Source organism: Camarhynchus parvulus, chromosome 4 (genome assembly GCF_901933205.1).
Source record: "Camarhynchus parvulus chromosome 4, STF_HiC, whole genome shotgun sequence".
Classification (NCBI taxonomy): domain Eukaryota; kingdom Metazoa; phylum Chordata; class Aves; order Passeriformes; family Thraupidae; genus Camarhynchus; species Camarhynchus parvulus.
The window spans coordinates 42,855,982-42,879,605 of NC_044574.1; the positions used below are offsets into that span (position 1 = coordinate 42,855,982).

At 41.2% G+C, this 23,624-nt stretch overlaps 1 long non-coding RNA gene across 1 annotated transcript; it reads right to left on the minus strand.

Moving 5' to 3' along the window:
- Positions 1 to 1,471: 1,471 nt before the first annotated feature.
- Positions 1,472 to 14,522, minus strand: LOC115903475. Its single transcript, XR_004060694.1, has 3 exons — positions 14,356 to 14,522; positions 3,309 to 3,409; positions 1,472 to 1,560 (listed from the first exon to the last, which is right to left on the minus strand). It is a non-coding gene; the product is annotated as an uncharacterized LOC115903475 (long non-coding RNA).
- Positions 14,523 to 23,624: the final 9,102 nt, after the last annotated feature.

Genomic DNA, 23,624 nt, shown 5'->3' on the forward strand with positions numbered 1-23,624 from the left:
AGAAGCCATTTCTGCCTAGTGGTGGGATGTGAGCTGAGGGGCCCACACAGAGCAGGGTGAGACCAAAATGGGGAGTACCAAGGGCTGCTGTGCCCACCAGTGTGCTGTACCACGCTGCACTGCCAGCAAGCTGCAGAGCCATGAACTCCTCGATTTCTTAAATCAATTTTTGGCCATATGCTCACTCCCAAGACTGAGTGGTGATGCTGAAACAAAAGCCCATGGAAGCAGCATGTTACACAGCAGAGCCTGAATTTATACACCCGGCCCTTTCTGGCTCCACAAATATTCATAGGTGGCCCTTCTCTGTTATTAGTGTACATGGTAAGAACATCAGGCTTCACATGACATATTCTCATTTAGTGGCATTTTACAAGAGACACCTGCTTACTTAAATCAATATATCTACAGCTGAAATACTCCCATTTATCGTACTTATCCTATTCTTGCCTTCTCCCATGTTACAAATCTGCCTGAGGTTTAATTACTGGAAAACCTCTGAAACAGTATGGATTGCAAATCCTAAGGGGTGCCCTGTCCCAGGTCCACCTTGTGCTTGCTCAGGGCTGCTGCCCATGCTGGGCACAGCTGACACACAACACCACACACCTGCCTTGTCTGCTCTGTCCTGCTGGTGCTTCTTGATGGACTCAGGTGCTGAGAAGGAAGAATCCATCATACTCCAAAGCAGAGTGGCACAGCTGGAAGGAGGAAGTCAAGAGGAAATATTTCCACTCAAGTAGCCTGCAGAAGGAGTGTGACAGGGAAGTAAAGCCAAGAAATTTGGCACAGAAATCTCTGTTCCAAACAGGATATTAAAGTTTCTCCCAAAATACTGCTGAAGAAACCCAGAACTAAAATCATCCATGCTGGTTAATTTTAGCCCTTGCAAGTACAACTTCCAGGGACACATGGGCCCTGAATGCCATTACCAAGCAGTACATTTTTCTGTGTCTCAACACACAGGATGGATGGCACTACCTAATAAGCAGAGGCAGTAAATCATCTTGACCTACACTGCCTACACCATTGCCAGCCTTCTGCATGTGAGCAAGGAGGAGCAAAGAGTGGTCTGAGTAGATTGTTAGAGCTCTCCTGGGGTGTGGACATGTTAATTTCCAGTGACCTCCCCAGGCATCTGCTGGCAGCAGAGAAATTGTGTTTTGCAGATCCTTAAGGCAGTTGTGGGTCTCTCTCACAGCCTTGCCTCAACATGCTGTACTTCAGCTTGTTTTCATCCTGGTCTGTCTCTTCCACCTCCTTGGCCATGCCCCCTCAGGCCTCCCCAAGCCAGCAGTGCTGGGTTTAGGTCTAAGAGTCCTGAGGAACATCAGCATGGCTCCCAACCCAATCTGAACTGGAGACCCAACCCACCCTACCCACATCTCCTCCCTACCCAGCCTACCCTTCCTTGTGTCCTCCCTGCCATGGCACCTCCAACCTCACCCACCTTCTATTTAGTCTTTAGGCCACCTCCTTGCCCCAGAGTTTCCAGTTCCCTCATTCACTGGTGGTGGGTGGATGTGTGGCTGGCTGTGCGTTGCCAAGCCTGAAGACTCCCTGAAGAACAGAGAAAGAAGAAGAAACACCAGGACACACATTTCCATTGAAGCCATGAGCATATAAACTATGCAGAAACCATGTTTCACTGTTACTTTGGTGGCCACAGAATTATACACACCAAGTTTTGCCCTTCCAACCGGTCTCCATGTACTTTTTTTAATCATCTGAAAAATCCTATCATGCTGATGGCCACATAAGAGATGGCAAACAACTAGACAACCAGATGGAGATTCCGTGTGGGATCCCATGGATGCTTCAGAGGGCTTTGTGACTTCAGAGTTGTGAATGCCATTTAGTTGTAAATGCAAGTGGTTCACTGACACATATTCCAAGTGGTCAAAACCCAATTTCCCCACAGCAACTTGTGACTCATTTTGTAGCCATAGCCATGCTAGGCAGAAGAGTATCTTGGAAGGCTGTACCAGACTTGGCAGGAGTGACATTTTTTGGATGAAATTGTCAGGGGTCCCAAGCTTCAAGAAAGTACAAGTATTCTTCATCTTTTTTTACCCATGATTTTCCCTATTGCCTGTTTATTTATAAACTGGAGACTGTCTGATGCACACACTTCCATCTGCTGATTTTTAAGCACTCCGGGTTTTGAGACATCTTTCTTCTGTTTTGATCAGTCGATACTTTACTTGAAACCCCTATCTGGCTGCTAACATAGCTTGAAAAGCAAATTAAATATCTGCAGTGTGGAAGGTTTTGGGTTACTTTCCTCTCAGTGATTATCAGGCCATTTCACATTTGCACATGGCACCATTAAAATGCTTATAAATGCCCCTCCTCATCCCTGAATTGCTTTGCCTTGCCCAGTTTTAACTCATCATGGCTTTTAACTCTCATTTTTTTCCTGCTAGCAGTAACTTAGATTATGTTCTTGTGTAGCTGCCACCTCTGTTTTCCATTTCCAGAGTTCATTTGCTAACCTCAGGTTTTTTGAGTGGTCCCTTGTGAAGTCACATTGGTTTTTAACTTGTTCTCTGCATATCTTTTTCAGAGGAATTTTAATCTGTTGCATCCTAAATTCAGATTTCTTAACATAATTCTCCAGCTTGTTTGCACACCCTTGGATCTGAGGTACTTCTCATCATATCCAGGCCACTAAGACCCTGATCTAACTAGGCAGTTAAGCATGTATTTAATTTAGAGACCATGTATAATCCAATCCCTGTTCAACACATATACCAGCAGCTGTTCCAATGGGACAAAAGCACATGCTGAAAGTTTCTGTAAATTTGTAAAACTTCTGTTCTTGCAATCTAAGCCTCCAGTACTACTGCAACACCTTCTGGCTCCTAAACAGGTTTTCTCAACTAAACAAAAGGAGATTTGCAATACTCTGTTGTTTTCATCTTTTCATTTTCATAGGACTTGTCACCTTCTGGGCATTAGGTCACTGCAGTTTCTTATATCCTTTAGAGAAAAGTAATTTTTTTTTTAATTCCTTGTTATTGTTTTACCATACTGGGATGACAACTCACCATGCTCTTGAAAAGCAAGAGATCACTTATTCAGACTAAGCAAAAGGAAGCAGAGTTTTTAGACCTCCAATTTCTCACCAGCAGAATTTGCATTTGTGGAAGAATCTGAAGAAATCAGCTGTGAAGGCTCAAGCTTACACATCTTCCTCCAGGGCTCAGGCTGAGAGGCTGCATAAAACCCATTTGTTCTCAGGCCAGGCTTCAGCTCAGCTCTCTGTTCAGGTGGCTTCTTTCCTTCTTGCAGAAAGTGACACCTACCATCCATATAGAAGTGTGTTTCCATGAGATGAAGGAAAGGGGAAAGGCTTCCCACTGCCATCTCCCTGGTGTAATATGTCCGTTTCTTGTCATGAGCCCTCCTGGAAGAGCAAAGTTGTGATTCAGTAATACAGTGCTATCCTGGTGATTATTTGGGGGTTTTTTCACCCCAGACTTCTAAAAATATTACTTTTTGCTGTAATAACCAAATGCAAATTTAAAAGAAATTTAAAGGAAGTGACATGACCGAGCAGCAAATGTTCTTTTTACCAGACAGCTTTCAATTTTAAATTAGACATAATGTAAAGATAACATTTAATAACTTTGCACCTTGAGACAATCAAGCAACATTCCCACAGTCAACCAGTTGCAGTACTTACAGCTTCACTCATTGTCTCCTAAGAAAAAAGTTGTTTTGCATCCTGGCTAAACTGTTGACTTGGAACATGATTTCCAGGCAAAAGGGAGAACAGAGCACAGACCTGTTTGATTCCTGGCTTGGTGTCCTGTCATTGGTCATTGGCTTACACAACATTTCAGTTTAAATTATTTTGAGTCTTTCCTCTCTCTTTTTTCTTTTTTTTTTTTTTTTTTTTTGGTAGGTTTGCCTCATGTTTCAGTATTATCTGTTAAAAATGCTGTGCAGCTTGATACTATCACCAACACCCCAACAGCACTTTAGCACTTTATCACTTACTCCCTTTCAAGCAGAAAAGGAATTTTTCTTGGTGTTAATGGAAGTGCAGTCAAGGGCTGTGTGGGACCCCTTTGAGAAGAGAAGAACATACTATGCATTCAGCTTAAATCAGGTTTGGAGATTTTTTAATAGAAAAATAAAAGGCTTTATTACCATAGGAAACCAATCAGAAGAATCTGCATGCTATGAAGCAGGGTAATATCCCTCAGATGGTACAATTACCCAGACAACTGGAAGAGCTTCCAATTATACAAATAAGGCACAGCACTGCAAAGCTGATAGGAATGTGGAAAGTTACAGAAAGGTATTCAGCAAATTCTTCTAGGGAATAAAGGGCGAGCATGTTGCAATCAGCAGCCAAACTTGGATAACATGATATTTAACGTATTAAAGATGTCTAACATTTCTTCATAACAAAATAGAGGAGTCATAAATCACAAAGTACTGATTCCTTTGGGTAACACAATTCTGCAAGTTTGAAGACAAAGACTATATCAAGTTTCCTTCTCATTATATTCTCCATGTAGTAACCCTGAGGTTGGAGAGAGAGGTGATAGTTTTTGGAAAATGCCTTCAATGAAGGAGAGGCAAATATGCTTCAGATTGCTTGAATTTCTTAAGGGAAGAGTCTGCTGCCTGAATAACTGCAAGCATTTTGCCTGGTAGGGATGAAATAACAGAAAAATTTGTATTATATTAAGTAATCTGAATATTATTTTGTAACCAAGACTGACCTTTAAATTTATCCACTTTCCCTATCAAATGCTCTCTTCCAAAAACTAATTACTGAGTCATTCTTTTCCTGTCTCATACAAGCACTGTTTCTTTCCATTTTCAGGGGTTTTGTGTTTGCACGAACTATTTTTGTTTCTCCACGCTAAGGCAATTTAGCTACTAAAAAACCCCAAACAAACACAGAAGGGACACTTCAAAGTAGCCAGACATCACGCGTCAGAGGAGAATTAGGGAATTCTAATAACTGTCTGAGCATTTATTTGCAATCGTTTACCTGATCATTTCAAAGTACTTTTGAGCCATTAAGGCTTTACAACGTCCCACAGAGTTGGTGGGTTTTTAACCTTCTTTCACAGACAGTAAAAATGATAAAGAAACAGCTTAGCCCCCCTGCTGTCTGTAGGTCATATGGATAGCAAAAGAGAGGTGCTATAAACAAGGTGATAAGGCTACAATGTTCCAGCCATTAGCCAACACCATCTCCTTCTGGAATGAGCAGTCAGTAACATGGCTGTCTAAGGGGAATGGGGAAGCCACTGCAACTTCTTGAAAATTATTACACAAGGCAGCCTTCCCTAAAAACTGGAGAGCCAAAGGTGAATTCTGAATCACACTGTGTATCTGTCTACATTAAAATAAAACCAGTCAGGTGCTTAGATGGTGCTCTAAACAATAGAGGGGGACACATGAAAGAAGAGCCTGCTTCTTGCCATCTCCAAGGAGCTGTGGGGGCACAAAAAGCCCACATGCGCAAAAGGATCAACAGGAGCACCAGGACACTGGGTGGGAAGGAAGGCTGTGCTATGTGAAGGCACATGAGCAAGCTTTTGTGGGCCGCTGCATCAGGGGTCCACAGCCTGCAGCACTGTTTGCTGGGCGAGGCTGCCAGGAGGGGCAGCCCAGGGGTGGGAACATTGCTGCACCTGTGCTGCGCCTGTGCTGCATGTAGAGCCACTCCATCCTTCGGGTCCAGTGCCACACGGGAGGGTTCCTGCAAATACAACACACAGACTGGACCTGAGGGCATGGCATGAAGCTGTGTCAGGAGAGGTTGGGTATCAGGAAAAGGCTTCACAGCCAGAGGGGGCTTGTGCACTGAACAGGCTCCAGAGGGGAGTGGTCACAGCTCCAAGCCTGACAGAGTTCACAAAGTGTTTGGACAACACCCTCAGGCACATGGTGTGACTCTTGGGGATGGTTCTGTGCAGGGCCAGGAGCTAGACTTGATGATCCATGTGGGTCCCTTCCAGCTCAGGGGTTTGTATGATTCTGTGACTGCTTCTGAAGTTTCAGCCCTGTGCAGAGCAGCCTCCCCAGGCAGATTGCATCCAGCACTTGGGATGTATGGAGCTGAGATCATTACAGTGCCGTGACGACCACAGCAAACGTTGAAAGGAGTCCAGGCCATTATTGCATAAGACTTGAGCACTTTTCCTGGCAGTGACTGCAAAGAATATGAAAATGCTGAAACTGAATTTATCCTCAGTTTCAACATCATCTCAGAAAGAGTCAAACAGCAATGGAATTTCAAGAGGGAAAAGCTCCTATAAAACTAATGCCTTTTCACTCTCCCTGTGTCAGAAGATGATTAATTCCTGGTGCTGGAGGTGCATCTGAGTGACTTAGAATGGAGTTCTGGAAGTCACAAAGAAGCAAGAGAGGTTCTGACCGAGGCTTAATCATTCTATTCTCAGCCCTAGCTCTGTCCAAAGAGCTGCTGAATGGAAGCTAGCAAGAATTTTGCCTTGAAAAAAGCAAAGGAAAAAGTCAAGATAATCTTGGTTTGTAACTTGGGATATCACATTAAGAAGAAACTAAAGCAAGACAGATTAAAAGTAGTATCAGATGCCTGATGTTCAGCACTAAATCTGCTCTTTTTTTTTTTATTATTTGTATATCTACTCCCAAAGCCAGTATAAACTGGCTGATTGGGCTTTCTGAAACATATACCACATAGGCTGACACATTAATTTGGAATTGAAAGTTAATTAGAGTGACCCAAGTTCAAAAACTTTCTCTAGAGTGATTCCCCAGCCCAACACTAACTTATCATAGTCACTGCAAAGTAGGTCTCAACAATCTACCTCTAAAAACCTCCTGTGCTAGAGCTGAGAATAGAGACATGATAACATGTATTAAATGCTTTATCATCGTTCTATTTAATTTTAAAAAGTACTAGCTAGACAATCTAAATCCAGCATGTACGCATATAGATAAGATTGTTGTGTTTTTTAATACTGAAATATATTTACCAGTGTTTATTTAGATACCCTCCAAACATCTAGAAATTTTAATTTTTAGAAAATCAGATTTTTTAGGAAGCACCTTTAACTTCTGCAGAAGTAAAAGCAAGTGTCCCCAGAACAAATTGCCTGGTCCACCTCTAACTGTTGGAATAACTTCAGCCAACTTCACACGAAACTCGGTTGACATGCTATGAGAAATGGTAGCTTGGGAATACCTAATTAAATCTGTTTAATAAAGCAAGCAACTGTTACTCATCATAGGAGGTTATGTAGGATGTCTCATCAAAGGAATGTGTACTGAGGTGTTAGCTTCCTTCACCCTGCTCTTTTCCTTGCTGTACTTTGTCCAACTGCTCACACGCCATCCGGAAGGTCCATCTGGTTTTGCCAGGATATTATTTCAAGCCTTCTTGCAGCAGGGAACAACACTGCCCAGCTGGCAACATCAGCCTGTGCTTTAGCATCCTGTGACCTCTGGTGATAATGTTCTCAATGGCACAACTGAACAGGAACACTTTCCAGATGCTACAGGAGGAACACCATGGCTACAGCTCAACCCTTGCCCTTCAAACTGTTTCCCTTAAAACTGTTCCCTACCACTTGAGAGTTTGCCCACAGATTTCCACCTCCCTCAGGTTCTTTCAGACTCCTGCACAGCTCAGTGGCACTGAAGCCCTGCTATGTTGAATCTCTACACTTCACTTCCTTTGCAGAGGAATTACTTTGTAAAAGAGAAATATCATCTAACCTGGTACAATTCACCTTTGAAAAACTCCTGTTGCTTTTAATTTTTACATTCTCCACTTGCCTTTCTTTTTTCTCTATTGTTTCAAATCTCTACACACAACTGAGATGACACTAATGAGCTGCACAGACTATTTTTCCCTTTCTGTAACAGAGGGTGCTACAGGCATTATCCCCCAACCATAAAGTGCTGGAGTTCACAGGTTATGAAAAATCCTTTCTACCAGACTTGCAATTTCCTTTGCCATATCTTGGACTATTATGAGATGGACATTATCCAGCTACTCTTCAGTTGCAGACATACTTATTTGCACTTCCACAGTTACTCCTGACTACCTTTGTTCCCATAGTATGCCTTGCAAAACACAGTCTCATTATCAAACAAAAGCAAAGTATTCTTTAGTTTGAGATAATACTTGGACTAGTTTTATCTTCATCCCCTCCTTATTCGACTGTGGAGAAGAAGAAAATTTTTTGGACCCTGCTTCTAATCAGGTGAAATATATTGAGTTTGAAAATGATCTTGTCTCCATTTACGGACCCCAACAAAAGGCTCAGATAAGCCATTGATGGCACTGAGTTACATGACAGAAAGGTCCCAATATTTAGAAATAATCAAATTTGAAAGTCTTTTGCCCTGAAATTGCACTGGCTAATACTCCAGTTATCATCTAAAAAACCCACTTGGTCCAAAAGAGAGAAGAAAACCATTTCAACACAGATTTCAGCTTTCAACCTACTTGTCATTTTGAGTATCTATGTTAGCAAACACTGCCCAGAAACTGTTCCAATGGCTACCTTACCTTATGTACTGCAACATCTCAGAAGAGATCCATCCAAGTACAACAGCCCTGTCTGGATCTGGCATGCCTGGGCCCAGCCCCTTGTTTCTGCACTCACTCATCTTCCAGCTCACCCAGAATACACCCTACACTTCCTGCTCATCCATCATCCAGCAGACAAAACTAGTCCTCACAGCAAATATAGAAAAAATAGGGGGAGTTTGTATTCATTAAATCCCCAAAACCCCTCTTCCAAGTCCTCTGGCTTCAATATATACAGAAGATCTTCCTTTCTCTGTCTCAAGCTCCTTCCATCTTCACCATGCCAAAACCCCAGATCAAGCCTCATTTAATCTATATACAAGGAGCAGTTTCAATCTACTTAATATGTGCAATCAAATCGCTCACTGCTCGATATATTGCAGAGTTTGGGAATGTTTATGAAGCTGCCACAAAACTTTCAGTGCACTGTAGAGCTCTGCTTTGAACTGCCAAAGAAACTGGAAGTTCTTGCCATAAAATTGAGGTCCAGTGTGTCACAGAGCTCACATTGTTTTGTCTAATTTGAACCTGGAAACAATTTCTTTGTTTTTTTCAGAACTGGTGAATAATCACTGAGCAACTAAAGTCATGCTTCCATGTTAGTACTGAAACAGATTTTCACAGTGGGTTTGGCCTTCTAAGAACCTTCTGTAAATCTTGTATACCAACAATGGCATCTCCTCTCATAAAATCTACACTAAAGAACAGCTGAAATGTAGAATGCTTTTTCCCCACCCATCACACTTCCAAGAGACCCTTTCTTTTAGCTCCTATAGGGATTTTATGAAAGACTGAGGGAGCAAGACATCCCAATACAACCTCTGTATCATATTGGTCAAAATGGTGTATTTTTAGCCAGTCCATAATGTTTTACATTTCAATTGAACTGCATGCTTGTGAAATGCATTCCTATGAGAGATGCCTCACCTCACAGGGGCATGGTGGTGCTCCCAGGTACTACAGCTGAAGTAGAGCTGGCAGCACATCTTTGCTTAGGAATGCCGTGGTACAAGCCATGCAGGAATGCTCCTGGGCTTCTGAGGGCTTCAACAAGGCAGGCACACGAGAAATGCTCTCTGGGGCCAGACCAGTCATCCACCCAGTCCTGCAACCTATCTGTGACAATGGCTGTACTGTAAGTGTGTACAAATAAAAATGCAGTAATATATCTGGCAGAGCTTACTCAATTCCTGTTGTAATAATTTCAACAGAACACTCATTTTGGATTGGTAATGTTCACATTTATATTGTGTTCTGTACAATCCTAGTGACCAAACAAAATAAACTCAGTCAGTTTAATCCCTTGAGCCATCCTCAAAGAGTCTTTCTAATTACAAACAACAAGCAGGCAGCACCTCTTCATGAGGAAAAAGGGTGAGAAAAGGGAGAGAAACATTAAATGAACACACAAACCCCATCGGTTAAATTGGCTTATTAAAATGCATTCATCCTGGCTAGAATATTTTATTGAGCAGAGCCAGTAAAGCATGGAGGGAGTCTCCCATGTTGTTAGTCATCTTCAAAAGAATGGAGAACCCACTAAAATAAACTGTATGGAAAGGACAAATGGAGATCCCTACACATCCACATCCCTGAAAATTCCCTGGGGCTGCACAACACAGCTGTAGCCAGCCTGAAGTCTCTCAGAGGAAGGATGCCCTGAAGACTTCTCCTCCTGTGATGTACCCCATCTTCCCTCATCAACAACTCTTGGGGCGCAGGCAGGACCCAGTACAGGCAGAGCTTCAGCCCCAGCTTTGTACAGGTAATTTCCAGAAAAGACAACCAGTTTCCTTAGAGGTAGGTGTTTGGCTGAAAATTAAATCCTTTTTCAAAAAGCAAGGATAGTGAGGAATACTTGACAAGACCTTCTTGCAGTTTCCTGGAAGAAAAGACTGCACTGTCCTGTGGCCTCCCTCCCCTTGCCAATGAACTCACACATGGTCTCAGTAACCTGTGATTTGGAGGGTGCTGCCTTTCACACTGCTTTCTAGCTTTGGCCTTGTCAGCAGAGAGGACAAGAGAGATGGAAAGGGATAGAGCACTCAAGGAAGGCAGAATCCCTAGAAACAACCAGTAATGTACTCAGAGAGATAAGTTAGAAGTCAAATACTATAAAACAACATCGTCAGATGTTCTCAGAAATGGCCTGCAATGGAGAACTGGCCAGTCACACAATGCTGGCTCTCCCCAGTCCCAGCTGTTGAACTGTTATGAAGTTAAAGTTGCATGAAATACTTTCCTAACTTCACTTTTCCATGGATGTAATAACTAGCCATACCACAAGGGTGTTTCACAACTGCAGAATGGGAAGAGAAGAGATACACAAGACACTTGGTCTTAAAATGTGATCCATGCTGTGAACAACAAATCAGAATTCTGGATCTGACCTAACTGTGAAGCAATTTCAAGTGATAATAAGACACCAATGATAAATTTGTTAAATCTGGAGTACATGTGGAACTCATCTGAAGCATACAGCTGAAAAATAAATACACTACTTTTAAAAGGGATCCAACAGGACATTCTGTTCATAACAACTAGCTGAGGACAGTCTAGCCTGCAATTATGCCATTTGTAGACATAAGTTCGATAATTTTTATGTATGTTAATATTTATTGTTTATATTCATTAAGACAGTGTTCTCCTCCCCAGTTTTGAGACACCAAAAGTCACTAGGCACAGTACAGCAAGGGGTTTACCACTAATTCATGGTGTATTAGTCTTTTAGCTCAGAAGAAAAAAAGAAATCAACATTTGGTTTCAAAAACATCACAATTATTTTGAATTGCTCATGGATTTCCAATATCAGCATGTTCACAAAATAGCCAGAGCCAATCGTTACTGCAACCATGTTGTTGGTATGTCCATAGCAGGACCAAATTAGTTAATCTTTTGAAATCTTTTCCAGCATGATATTTCTGTGATTTCATCCCATGAAATTTGTGCTGCCTTTTTTTTTTTTTTTTAATCAAGCTTCAATGTGCCGAGACTGTGTCTTCTAGATTCTGTCTAATTTCTTCTTGAAAGACCTCAGTGTCAGCAATTTGGCTACTTCCCAACAAAGTTTGTTCCAAAATCTAAGCCTTCTGGATATGTCTATAGAGCATCTCTGTTTTCCATCTACTACATGGTTTGCATTCATGTTATTTCTTTGTAGTTCTTAGCAATTCTCATTACTGACATTTATGGACAACATTTTGCAATAACCTATCCCATTCTCATACCCTGATTTCCGTTTACTCATTGAATATGGAACTTAAGTCTCTAAGCTGGATTTCTTTTCCTGTTTCCTGTGCTAGAAGCTTACAAGTCAGGTGTAGAGATGCTGAGCACTGAAGTTACTGATGGATCTGGGTGTAAGTATCCCTTGCCAAACAGGTTCATCTACATATAAGTCTTTTTCGGAAGAGAATGCAGCTTGAAATGAAAATAATTCTATGACAAGCCATGCTCAGAGAAGCTTTTAGTGGCTAAAATAGCACATTGGTTTGCAGTTAGCTTTTAGAGAAGGAAAACTAGATGCACCCTCCTCACCATTAACAATGTAATTTAACATCAGGCTGCTTGCTGCCATTAATTTTTCTAACAGGTTTTGACCTTCCATAATTCAGGAACATTTTCCCACTTAGCAGAGACTTCATTTCCACTATACAGCAAAATCTTGAAACAGGTGAATATTGCCATATAACATTGATAATGACCAAAGTCAAAGCATTTTCTATTCCCTTTAGTTTTGTTTTTTTTTTTTTCTCCAGATCCAAAGTATCACTGCTTTTTTTCCATAGCCTAATACTGAAATTAAAAGCAGTTAAGATGCACTTAAAAGAAAGGGCCCTCAAAAACAGTTAAGGTGTACTTCTATGTCAAACACTGACAATTTATCAGTAAGGGGGGAGGGACAGAGCTTTATTAAGCAGACAGCAACTCCAAAGTACCGTGACAATTAAAATGGATCATTCTAAATTTTAAAGGACTTTTTGGATTACTCCATGGAGAAATCAGGATGCAGGATGCACACTGCATCCTGCATTATACTGCAGCCTTTCACAACACAACAGCCTAAAGACAATGGGAAGATTTTCATACTGCTGAGGGCAAGTGGTCTGTGAATCCTACAGAAAAATATTCAGGAAAATTACCTCAATCTTTGCCCCCTGCATGATTCATATTCTTTTAAGTTAGCACTGAAAACAAAACATATGAAAATGCAAGTATGATGAGTGACTAGCTGTAAACACAGAACTGTCTGGTCAAAAACAGATGTAATTTTTACTCCCTTCATTTACTTTACACATTATTCCTGCATGCAATGTTACCACTGAGAATTAAAACCCCATCACACTCAGTTTATTGAGTATTCAAATGAATAGGTAATGAACATGGGACCCACCCTAAAACCCTCATGAAAAACTATCTCCACAGAATCAAATAGGCTGGAAAATACATATGACATTTTTGAGTCCAGCCTATAACCTAACACCACCTTGTCTTAATTATTTAACTTTCAGAACTGAAAATTTAACCAGAGGAAAGATTTCTATTGATTTCACAAACTACAGTGGGTTTTTTTTTAACATAACATCTTTAAAGACTTCCTATGCCTGCAGGACAACCATGTAGGCAAAAATTTCCCAATCAAGAGATATTTGCTAAGCACAGAACAGTCCAAACCAAGTTATAACTCCAGTCCATATACTGATAAAGTTTCAGAACAAGCTGCTTTGTGTTGATGAGAAAAGGCCAAGGAAAGGCAAACAATAAGTCTGGCTCTCTCTCCACCAAGCCTCTTTTATAATAGTTTGACATTGTAAAAAAGCCTTTTCTGAGGTGCAATTTATATTTTCAACCATACAAAGACTTTTACCTTGCCAAAAGAATATAAAGAAGGCCTGGTAAATGAAAACCAGCCCAGCATTGATATATGAAGTATTAGTGTCTCCTCCCTTCTCACTCAATGGGATTACTTTACAATAATGTATATTTTCACAACAAGAAGCCCACATACACCCTAGTCATTACAGAATTATGTTTCTATTATTATGTCATATACAGGGGTAGGACTCAACATGCCACATGCAAACACCAACTTTTCATTTTCAGTTACTGCAAATGTGCATCACAAAACAGGCCTAGGCTTGGTATTATCCCTGAATCTCTGTGATCCTTACATTAGAACTGCAATCCTGGTCTTGAATGTCATTACTCTAAAATACTTCACAACATAATGCAGCTACCAAAAGAAATTTGCATGCACCAAAGACCCTACCTACAGTATGCAAAGATGCTAAGTTTTGTTTAAATTTCACAAGCATTTTCTTAGTCTTCCCAGGTCCAAAAGACCTGTAAACTCCTCACTGGAGTTCAGAAAATGCAGAGTGCCTTGGATTAGGACATTTACCCAGCGAAATGCACTGTCCTCCCCAGTGGCAGGAGGTTCACTGCACACAGAGCTGCACTGCTCCATCCACAGCAGGGCTGCTCACAGAGCTGCATTCTGCTACACAGGCACAGCCACAGGCACAGCCACAGCCAGGCACAGGACAGGCTTTGCACGAGTCTGGTAAGTCAACATTACGATGGGAAAAATTCACCCAATGCCAAGTGCTCCAGCATAACCACATAACACTTCATTTGTGTGCTAAAAACTCAACTGGGAGTTAAATGAATCAGATCCTTGTGCACAAGAGAAAGTTAACCCTTGCTGAATAAACCTTTTTTTTTTTAGTGTATCAGAATTCAAAAGAATATAGTACTTAAAAAATAGTTTAATTTGAATGCAAATTAAATTACTGACATACCATGTCTTCAAATATTCCTGTTTCATAGTTGTTTCTTCTTTTTTGTTGTTTTATGAGTGCGATGTTCCACCAGGGTCTTCTTTTTCCAATGCGCAACAAAACAAAAGATATCTTCTAAGTGCAGATGAAATAAATCAGAACACTCCAAGTCAAGGCTCTCACTCTGGTTTGACTTAAAACAGAAAAAAACACATTACAAAGTACACCAAGAGTTTGTCAAGTCTCTTTAGTGACCCAGAAACTGATTATGATGTACTGAATTTTGCAAGTTACTAAATCTGCCCACATATACAATACCAAAACAAAATGCTGGGACTCTGTCACCAACAGGATTTTCTGTTCAAAATTAGACAGATGCAGTAGCATAGGGACTCTCAAGGAAATCCCTTGGGACTAACCCCTCCCACCAGTTAACCTTAGTGGTTATCTGGATGAAACGGACAGGCACAGAATTCTCTGAAGATAGCAGCAGCTGCACCTTCAGAGGAACATTTCTATCAGCTGTGCTGCAGAGTCATCCATAGTAACCTCTGGCCCTCAAAAAGCCTGGGCTGAGACTGAGGGCTAAAGTCAAATCTTCATCCCAGTGGCTGTGCCTTCCTCCTCTTACCTGTGCACTCCTGTCAGAGTGTGAAAATAACTGCACTGTTCCCAGCTCCCTTAGGGAGAGGTGCAGCACAAAGACAAAACTTTGTATTCAGAAGTATCATTCATTTTTTCATCAGCACAAGGTCCTGACCCAAAGCCATCTCAAGCTGGCTGTTGTCTGTCTGTTTGCTCCCATGGGCTTTTGACCAGGACAGTTTTCAGTGTGATATAAAGTTGGGCACAATTATTTTCACACACAAATACAATGACAAGAGGTCACCCTAGCTGTGCCTATCAAAGCCAAGGGGTCCTAAATGTAAGTGATTGAATTAGTGTACAGGAGGACAAGCCTGGAAAATTAAATTATATGTGCTACAGAAAAATCTGACTTTGTTTCCCGAGCTGTTCTTGCTTTCATACTCAAGTGTTTTGTGTTTCCCTCGTCAGTAAGCACGACCACTTGGGAGTGGCTCTGTCCTTGGGTGGACACATGATTCATGGTGTTGTTGCTGCAACTTCTGTGGGTCTTCCTGGAAAATTTCTGTCCTAATGGTAATTTTTTCTTAAAGAAATGTACTTTTAAGTTAAACCAGGTTTACAAATATCTCACCAAGTCAAGTGAAGTCCAAATGGGTAAAAGGCAGTTTTATTTTCTTGCTACAAATTTTCCAATGACACCTATTTTTATGTTGCCAAGGGAAACCTTGATGATTTACTTACTATAAGCCCTTTAACAAACATGAATTCAAATAAGCACTTGTAGAGAACAAAAACAAATGCTTCATTCTGAAAGGTATGTTTTCCTTTTAAACACTTCTTCCGTTAGAATAGAAACATAAATTCCACTGATTTTCACTTCTTTTTTTTAACAAAAACCTACTTCCCCCACCTCCCATCCCAGATGGCTAGATGTTGATTCAGTGCAAAGAACTTGGGAGGCTAAGCAAACATGAGCCTAGTTTGACAATCCATTATAACTTGGCTAATGCTCCTCTGTCACCAATAATCAAGGCTTTGCTAACACTTTCATTTCTTTCTCTTTTTTTTCACTCTGCTCAGCTGAATCACCAGGATTTCTTTTTTGTCAAGAGGGCCCTTTCTTTTAAAGCTTCTTAAGGGAAAAATATTTCTTTCTTCAATGAAGCCCTTGAAGTGGTTTGCTTCTTGCAGGTGAATTCGCAGAAATGTTGGTTTGCACAATAGTTTCAGGCACAGCTTTCTCTCTGCCCCCCTCCTTTTCCAATGCAGCATGTGCAGGGCAACTGTGCCCAGCTGCAGCACTTAACCCTGTATTGTCTGCCCTGCCCCAGCACTATTTGATAGAAAATCCAAATCTGAGGCTTGATTTAACAGAAGTCCTGACTCTGCTCCTTACAAAGTTCTTCAACCTTATTAGAAAGCCTCCAAATAAAACAATCCCACTACTTCAGACTTCTTTATCAACTTCTTTATGGAGGCCTGATACACCAGTTTTGAAGGCACATTGAGCCACAGTGCTAGCTTGTGGGCATAGGTTCTCCAAACACCTAAAGTCAGGCTCTCCCAAGGGAAGCCTGGATGCAGCGAACCAACAGTTCAGCCATGGGTGCACAAGCCTGTGTGCATCCCAATCCCTGTGGAGAAAATATAATTGCACCTTGGCTTGTTGGTTTAGGCATCTCCAAAGAGGCTGTGGCATGGCCACAGGCTCTGCTCTTGCCCTGTTCCCATGAAGCAAGGAGCAGTGGCTGTACAAAGAACACCAGCACCTGTCTTGGCAAAGGAGCCTGAGGGGGCCTGGCCTGGCACACAAATCACAAGCAGTGCAGGAGGGACGTGTGTCCCACATCTGCCAGGCAATACATCTCTCCTGGTCAATCTCCAGAGTCAGTGAGGTGAACCCCAAGCTGGGCTGAGGTAAGCAAAGCTTGGCGAGTTTGTATTTTCCTGCAGAGCATCGCTGTTGCAGGCAGGGGCACCTCTGGACTGGACAAAACCTAACAAATGGGGATCTCCAACTTCTCTCAGCTGGGGTCTCTTGGATGAAGCAAAGCAAGAGCAAAAAAATAAACACATTTTACCCCGTCTCTGTGGGAATACAAACATTTAAGAAGATTTTGTAATGTGAAGTTTAATATAGAAACAAGGGTAACATATTGAGAAGATCCTACGGCAGTAAAATTTAATTTAAAAGAACAGTGACTTACGAGCTCTGAAAATTACTCCTGCCAATGCCCTCAGACCCTGGGTTTTAAATCACTTTAGTGCTCTTAAAGATTGGGAATTTCAGCATTCAAAAGTGATGTCTAAGGTCTTCATCCAGAGAGCAAGCTTTAAAACTGTCATATTTGCAAAGGCTTTGAAATCTCTTTCCTGTCCCCCACATAGGAAAGGCAACCCACCTCCCGCTCAAAGAAATAAGTTTAAGGCAGAAATGTTTCTATAGCCATAGAACCATATAAGTGAAGCCTTTTCCCATGCCTTTCCTCACTGCCACCAAGAGAAGGCACAGCCCTGTAGGGGACCCTCTGCAACATGAGGCTGTTCTGAGCAGGGAGTGACCGCACTGGAGTGGAGTCCATGGGATGGGTGGTCACCTCCTGGAGAGCAGTGCCCCTGGCATGCACAAGGTTGGGGACCATGCTCTATGGGACTGTCAGCAGGACAGGATGATCCACTGTGGCCCCACATGCTGCAGCATGCTGCTACCTGCTGGGGTGAGCATGGGGCCAGTGAGCTCCTCTCCCACCACAAATTAGGAGAGAAAAGACATACCTGCCAAGGCAAGGCTAGCATGCCTGCCCCTCTTCTAATGCTGCAGAGAAGAGGGGGTCCAGCTTTCAATGGCAGGAGCACCCTAAAGCACTTGTAGAACCAAGCAGTCAGTGAGCCAGAAGAGGTGGAGGGAGCCAGCGGAGAGTACAGCATCCAAATCAGCAAATCCCTTAAGCACGTGTTTAAGAGCTTTACTAAACCAGGACCACAGGCTGTCTTCATAAATGGCCCTCACAGATCCTGGGATACCTGCTAGTACTCCATGAAGGGACAAGGAGGCTGCTCAAAGCCCTGCAAAAGCATACCATGGCAAGCAAAGAGAGCAGGGGGAGGTGGGGAGAGCCTTCAGCCCTCCTTAGCAAAGACGAACTGCATCCAAAGGGATGCTCCTTGGAGCAGTTCACTTCTCTGGGCAGTCACATTGACTTATTACCATACAACATCTTTCCTCTCTTTTTTCTTTTGCCCTGTTTTTTTTTCCTCTAATGTTGTTTATTTCGAGTTCTCATCTCCAGTGGAAAAGCCGTATCCTACATATGTTTTGCAGATTATTGGACCCACCTCCGCTTCCAAGTGTTTCAACAACAATCACTTGTTTTCGGTGCAGTGAGAGGGATTACAGCCCTGTGGCATCTTTCTGCATTCTTTAAAATCTTCTCTCCTCTCTGGGGAAGAATCTGTTTCTGATGTTAATGTGGTGCTACGTGTTTTTAAAGTGTTCTGATCCTGCCTGCTGTCACCACAACATGGTGATAAATTAAGAGTTTAATTTCAGTTTAATTTGCACATGCAGATTAAGAAACACAGGGGACAGGGCATGGAAGGACAAGAACAACTCTAATATCTCTGCCTCGCTCATGTGCATTTCTGGCGACTGTAAACTGCTTCATCCTAGTGTTGATGAAGAAAAAGTAAGAAACTTGAAGATTTAATAGATGCAATATTATTTTTACTCAGATATTATGGAAGGTGAGAATTTAAGAAAAACTCCTTGGCAACAGAGTTAACACAAATCCTTCTCACTTGCCTTAGGTTTCTATTCCTCATTCTTAGTAGTGCAAGAAGGCAGCAACATGCTGCAACATGCTGAAGTATGCCCTTAACCGAGCTGAAGAGGTTTGGATAAACAATTATTCCAGCATGGGAATTACTCATTCCAGTGAGACGGATGGAAACAGAGATGCAGGCTCTCCAGTGAAGGCACAAACCCTCCAAAGGCACCCAGAAGGACACAATCTCATCCCTACTGAAGGCCTGATGGTCTTCAGCCCGACCAGCCATGGTGGAGCCATTCAGGATGCAAGACCTCCAGCCAGGTTTCCATATGGACAGCTGGCCTTACCAACCCTTGCAAAGGCACTGCGGGGACTCTGCACCTCTCAGGTACTCCATTTCTCCAACCCTTGGAGGACAGAGACAAGTTTAGAAAATGTTATAAAGAAAAAGGTTGGAGCAAAGACCACTCAGATCCTGGCAAGACTGTTTAAATTGATTCAAGTGATAAAAATGGAATGCCCACATTTTGACTGTAACATACAGAAATTGTGCTGGGCATCAGGAACTTTTCAAACAGTGCTAATTTATAGATGCTTTTCTAAGGAGGACAAGTGAGTATATTACTTTTTCTTTAATGTGCAGCTGCAACAGCAAACCACACACACTGTAGATTTTATAACCTTGCTAATTTTCCCTAAGTCTTGGGAGACATTGGTGGTAAGTATAATGGTATTTTGTTTCAACCTAAGAAGAAAAAGAAAACTGAAAACAAAAGAATTTGTTTTCGGAGTACAGTTAACAGCTAAACTGAAGAGATATCAACTCTGATCCCTACAGAACAGCCAGTGATGCCAGGGAGACTGGTTTGTACTCTCAATTCAGCTGAAGAAATTGGGGAGTTATTTTTATTCCTGTTGATGTTAATGAGAAAAATGGACATCCCAAGCACACATGAACAAAATGGTAACCTAAAGGAAATGCTGTACAAATCATTACAAACCCAATGGGCTGCATGCAGAAGAGTTGGAGCTATGGGAAGAGACACCCTGGGAGCATTGGTGAGGTATGCGCAGGAAGAAGAATCAGCTTCCAGCTCTGCAAAACATTTTCCCACTTTCACATTCCCATTTCCAAAATAGACAGCTAAAAACCAGTTCATTAGGGTGTGCAAGTCTCAGATACTGAAGAAAGGAGGAGCATGTAAGAGCTGAGACTGAAAGCCTCATCCTCTGTTAGCATCACCATCCAAAGCACAGACCAGTCACTTTATTTTATGCTAGCTCTTAAAGCTTTGATTGTTGGTTTTTTCTCATAGGAGAAGGAAACAATGATTTTCTCAGCATCATATCAGAATAGCTCAGTAATGGGGTACCAGCCTACATTTCAAAAATTTAAGGAGAAACCTTTTGATCCAAGTCAAAAAGAAGAGAGCTTTGACTGCAAGTTTGCCTGACTGTCTATGCTGAAGGGGTAGAAGTAACTTTCTCTACGACTAAAACATTTTCTGGGGACATAAATTAAGATCTTCTGTCCAAATTCTAACCACAGCCCAAATTTGTAAATAAAACATTTTAGTCATGCCTTAATACGAGGGGGGCAGGCTGCACAGACAAGTTGTCTACAACAGACCCAAAATGGAACTGGAGAACTTTCTCCCCATTCTGTGGACTTTTGTCCTTGCTTGTAGATCTATGGGAAAAATTCACTGTCGAACCCTCAGAGATGTCCATAATGCTTCTCACGTTCCAAAATCACTGGGACAGCTCACATAATAAAATATTTGCTGGAAAGGCACCAAGGCATATTAAGTACAGAGGCAGCCTTAACTCTCACTTTCCACAATTTCATGAGCCTGAGTCAGAACTGCAATGTTTTTTGAACTATATATGGACTTAACTTATGGCATTTCTTCACCCATCCAACACCTTTTTATTTACTCCCATATGTTATCTCATATTATCTCATTAGTTAGGTTATTTTAGCTGCACTTAGCATGCAGGTGATATTCCAGTTTGCTACCTAGTCATAAAACTCTGTATCCTTCTATTGTCATTGGGGTTTTCCAAAATATGCACTAATTCTACCATCTCAAGATATATTACACCAGCTGAAAGCATTATTAAGCATTTCAGCACTGTAATAAAAAGGAAAACGTACGAACAGAAAAATCACAGATTTTTTTGTACTCCATTCTCATTATTCTAATTTTCATTTGCTTCTGATTCTATATACATCCTGATTAACAAATGCCACATGAGAGACTTAAAACTAAATGGTTTGGAAATGGGAATAGAAGTTAAGTAAGTTCATAATGGCACCCAGAGATCAGCAAAAATAATTTTTAAACTGTTCTTCACCAAGCTATTAAACCACAAGGCTAGCTACACTCACCAGCACAAAAGCAATGATATCATCAGCTTACCAATCTACCATTTTAAGACCACCATCAGTCAAGCAGAAGACTCAGCCTGTTGGGTTCATTCCATAAATAGTTGTCAGCCACAGCACCAAGCAGAGTGAGGAAAGAATGTCAATGTCCAGAGAAGAGTTTGTGTTGCAAGGAAGGGGCAGCAACAGAAATTAAACCTGCTTTGTCCTTAAACTGAGAGATCATTCTCTGGCTCACAGGGAAACCCAACCAACTCTCTCTCTCTTTCCATTTTGCCTTACTGGTCTGAGGCCAAGACTTTGCAGGCAACTCTGGCACAAAAATTCAGCATACCAAATTTATATAGTCATTTACTAAATTCATGGAAAAACAGTTTATCTCTTAAACTTTTACATTTCAAAATTTTATATTTTGGAGTTAGTCAACGCTGCCCACAATTCATGGTGGCTACTTCCTTTCTTAGACATCAAACATGAAAGGCTTCCTGAACTATGTATTTCCTCCTGTAGTACGTATGAAATAAGTTTCCTAACCTACAGCATTTATGTTCTATTCAAAAAAGACTAGCTGATGAAACACCATTGGGTGAGATGGCAATTAATGAATTTTCTCAATTATGTCAGAGAGAACAAGAATTTCTGGGTGTCTATGCTGAATTTTCAATCACAATTAATTATTTCATTAAACAGGTGAAATAATACGCAAAAGTAAACCACATCAGTTCTATTGATTCATGACAGGCTGTACAAAAAAAAAATCACATTTTGCCACAGATCTGTGAAAAGTGACAGTGAGACTAAGTTGTAAAGACTGAAAACACCAGAGATCAAAGTAAAAATAAGAAGCAAGTAGCTTGCAGTGTTAGACTGTAAGGCGTGGGGTTTTTCAAAATAATCTGCCAAGATAGGTCAAATGCTACTGGTCTTAAAAAAATCCCTGTGTATCCAATCTGGAAACTCAGCAGGATCTTCAAGCTCATATCAACTTGAGGAACTTATTTCAGCTCTAATGAACCTTTCTGAGTATGTACTATGCACTGCAGTGTGTATCAGCAAAATCATCCACAGCTCTACACAGCACTCCCACTTCCAAACAAGGAAATAAAAAGGACAGCCAGCAGGACTTATCTTCTCCTTTAACCAGTGATACATACCTTACAATTAGCATGCCTATGGTTCACTGAGGGGAAAAAGTAACAAAACACAACAAACATAATTCTTCTCCTAAAAGAGTGCCGCTCCAGCAGCACTATGATCTCCAGGCTCCAGTAGGACCATTGCCAGAAGCAGATTGAAATCTCATTCCTGTCACCAGGCACAGTTTTGTGAAACCATGCATGCCAAAGCCTAAGAAATACTGTGCAAAAGTCAAGCTGCATGTTTTTTGAGGAAGAGTTACTGGCACACAGTGTATTAACACATAGCAGTAACACAGAAACCTGTGCATGCGCCCTTTATATGGAAACAAAGCCAGTACAGATGTTTGCTATCAGTGCAAACCTGCACCCTTTTATGTACATCATCCTCAGCCATGCACAGAAAGTTCAACAACTATCCTTGAGTGAGGAAAAACATATGGTTCACATGTATCCCCTAAATCAAGGAGAAACAGTGCTCTGCAGGGGTTAATGCACTAAGCTGAATCAAAATCTGTATTTGACTTTCCTACAGAGATCGTGGGATCTTGACTACCCAATTCCTCCCTAATTCCTCAAAACAGAGGCTATGCATGCCAACTATACATAGAAATGTTTAAAGAGCTTAGTGTTCCAGCTATTTGTGTGGAAAGCAAACCTTAAATACTATTAATTCCCTAACTCTAACCACACAAATACATTAACACTGACTTTCATTAACACAGCATGGAATTATATTCAGTGTGAGGGTGTCATAGTCTCACAAGAACCCTAAACTACTGTAAGTCAAGCCAAAAGAGAAGAATGTGTTGGTGATGCCTTCTAAATGATAAATCTTCAATACTTCTTACTAGGACTAATATTTGGCGTCACTTTCCAGTTGTTTCAGAGTGCTACATTTCTCAAATGAAAGCCAGACCATACAAGTCTGGTTAGGTGAAAGTTGTTGTTGTGAATTGTATTATCTGTCACATAATTATCTATTGCATCTTGCAAGTTTTCAATTATGTATTTTACTCTCTACTAATTATCTGATGAATAATCAAAAAATAATATTACTTAAATATTAATATTTATTACTATTAATAAATTTGTGCTTTAGTGTCAGCTACCACAATAAGTATGATTGCTCTCCTTCACAGAAACAAAAAATGCAAATCTGAATGTTTCTTCAAGACAAGATCAGGTGAAGAAGTAACTGCTCTAGGAAGAAAGTGGATAATGTTCTCTTTCACCTACTTCTGAAACTTCCAGCCACCTTCTAGTTTGCATAGCATGAGAAAATACATCTGAGAATGGTTGCAGCAATATAAGAAATGAACACCGGGAATCTTGGAATTGTTTAAAACTGAAATAAAAATGTAGATATCAATTCCTCAAAGCCACAGGCTTCCGCTTAGGGCTGGT